The sequence below is a fragment of the Macadamia integrifolia genome, chromosome 12, assembly GCF_013358625.1.
Source record: "Macadamia integrifolia cultivar HAES 741 chromosome 12, SCU_Mint_v3, whole genome shotgun sequence".
NCBI classification, from domain to species: domain Eukaryota; kingdom Viridiplantae; phylum Streptophyta; class Magnoliopsida; order Proteales; family Proteaceae; genus Macadamia; species Macadamia integrifolia.
In genome coordinates, this window is record NC_056568.1 from 5,346,681 (window position 1) to 5,349,522 (window position 2,842).

The 2,842-nt window shown below is 35.5% G+C and overlaps 1 protein-coding gene across 7 annotated transcripts in view; it reads right to left on the bottom strand.

The window, feature by feature from the left end:
- The window catches only part of LOC122058113 (thioredoxin H4-1-like), an 11,782-nt gene that overhangs the window by 7,544 nt on the left and 1,396 nt on the right, over positions 1–2,842 (bottom strand). Inside the window, exons 1-4 of one of the 7 annotated variants that reach the window (XM_042620602.1) lie at positions 1,583–1,773; positions 1,373–1,465; positions 1,100–1,138; positions 490–655 (exon numbers count right to left, since the gene is read on the bottom strand). The exons of 4 other annotated variants lie outside the window; for them this stretch is intronic. The gene's annotated coding sequence lies outside the window, so the exon portion shown is untranslated. Of the gene's footprint in view, positions 1–489; positions 656–1,099; positions 1,139–1,372; positions 1,466–1,582; positions 1,775–2,842 lie in introns of those variants that run through there. 2 more of the 7 variants (XM_042620597.1, XM_042620600.1) reach the window with 2 other exon arrangements.

The window sequence follows — 2,842 nt, forward strand, 5'->3', positions numbered from 1 at the left end:
AGCGAATAAACGAACATTTATCTTTATAATATATTTTACTGATATTGGGAACTCAATTTATTCACCTCCAATAATCATCACAACCATACGCTCCCCATATTGATCCTTGTTAAAATACAAAATTGAAAATTTCACTTTATTCAGGTAATCTAGATGGCAAATGTTCTCAATGATTCTATACGACAAGGGATTGTGCTTTTATTTTGTAATAAAAGCCTATTATTCTTCTTAGTGTCCAGGCCCCACACCCCCATATAAAGTGCAGTAATCTCCATTTATATTCTTTCGTGGCAAAAAGGCTTTTGCATGGCCCAAGTAGGAAGGGCTTCCTCCACAGGCCTCTCTCATTGTGCCATGTAGAAAAGCATGTGGTTATTCCAACTGTTGGATAGAGAGGACATAGTTAGAGTAGCCAAATGTCAAAATTCAGAATCTAATTCAATCAAATACCCCCAGTGTACGTCCCTGCATGCATACTGATACTCTTACCATTATTGTGCACTTTCTCAACTCCTGAATTTTTCAACTCTAGCTTTCCACTTAGCAAAGTTGTGAGCAAGGAACCTTGGGGTCTACCCGTCCACAAAATTTCAGCCTCATCCAAACTGCCATGTGACAAATATTGGGATCGTGCAGGCAGCCACATAGGTGGGCTCTGCAAGAAACAAGAGATCTGTTTGCTAATAAAAGCAGCAGCCTGGATCAATGGATTTCATTGAAGCAACAGAAGTAAACAAGGTCGTCCATCCACCGTTATCGTAACCATATTTTTAAAAATATGCAAAGCGTTGAGTTGAAGAGAGCATCTGAGATTAATGTTTATTACTGACCCTCTTAAAAACAACTCAATTTTGTGGCACTCAGCACCCAAAATCTGCATAAGTTTGAAGTAAATACACCACAGGAGGATCTTGAACAAGAAATCCCAACCAAATTGTTCTAAACCCAACTAAATAAATAAGGGATAATTGAATGTTAATCCAATTATAATAACCACCCCAAAAATAAAGATCAACCCCATTGTAAGATTTAGAAAGCGTTTAATTTTGAAGGTTTAAGAAGAGCTGAATAATTCAATCGTACAGGAGTCCAACATTACCTTCAAATTGCGGTAATTTCTGGAAAACCTCTTCTTAACCTACAAACACACAAACACCTCAAATGATATCAGACCACCGATTCAACGAAAGCTCTCCTAGCCTCTTAAAGCTTCCCCCAAACAAGACAAACGCAACAGAGCAGAGAAAAACAAAAATCAAATCTTGCGAATAAAGACCTCAATAGGATTACCATCGTCATCGAATAACGCAATTGAATTAGAAAACAAACCCAATGAATTTAATTAAAAAATCAAGAAAAAGGGGGAAATTACCTTAGATAGGGCTTCAACTCGTTTAAATTAGGTATGTTCGTCCGTTTAACATGGAGGATTCCAAATTCAAACAGAAATTCATAATCAGCAGTCCTGGGGACACAGATAATTTAGAAAAAACAATAAAACCTACCATGAATAAAGCAGAAAGCTCAAAAACAGAAGATTACGAGTAGAAATGAGAATTTAAACAGAAGAAAAGGAAATTACGGTGACAATTGAGCAGACAATCTCGAAAAAATAAAAAATAAAATCATCAAGGCACACAGGGAAAAGCATCTCCTTTCATGGCTTTAACTAATTTAATTAATTGCAATTTAAATCTTTCATAAAATGATACAATTATGTAAACATCATCCTCATTCTCATTCCTCATACACTATTTTCCCCTCAATAAACGACAGCCACCTGTTACTGTACATTCTGCATGCCTTTTGCGCGAGGGAATCCGTGGGTTGAAGTAAGTAAATCGGGTAGGCTAGGCTAGCAATGGGTTGATGGGGACAAAATGAATGTATGCCATTGGATCTTGTGGCTATGTGGCTATGTGGCTATGTGACTATGTGAAAATCGTCTGTAGACGTTGCATTGGTACAGTGAGTATCGGATGGCTGGGCTTTCCTTAGGATGCGTGTCAAATGCTCTCAATTGTTCAATATTCACCGCTCACTAGTCACTATAGAGGATGTGGACTCCTTGTGGCTACACATATCATGCATAGAGATAGAGTTAGGCTATCCCCGTATTGGAGAGGAGTCCAATCCAATAAAATGCATCCCCATTGGGCACTAGTGCTATTGCTATCATCAACACACAAAGTCTTTTAGTCTTTAGTTACTACACCCAAATTCATTGGTGCCCTTCATATGTATGGAAATCATCTTCACTATCGTCATATATGGTCTCCTTAGGTCTTGTTTGGAATCTTGCTACTGTACATACTGCTTGTAAGATTGTAGACTTAATAGCTATCAAATACAATAAACTTCCAACCATAGACATATATAAAGTGTGGTCAATTGGTGAGGAGTTGTCACTGTTACTCAACTGACACCCAATCATCATGGATGTCACTCAGTTCTAGTTCCAAATGATTTTCAAGGTAGTTTTGGTATGATTTTCTGTTTTAAAATTGGATTGATTTATTCAATAAATATATTTTTTTGTTCAAAAATTGATTTTTTTAATTGCATACACTAATAAATCTTCGTAAACTAAAAATTCATTTTGTAACTTTAATAATATAATTATATCTATCTTTTTCTTTTTCTTTTTCTTTTGGATAGAATTCATTTTTGGAGAGAGAGAGAGAGGCTTCTATTATTTTTCTTTTTATTTAAGAAATCAATAGATATAGATTATAGGTGTAGTTGTAATATTAGATTAAATGACATATTTGCCCCTGTTGCAAACATGTATTATTAAAATGCAAAATAAATTTGAGGTATTCACAAAAAAAAAAAAAAAAAA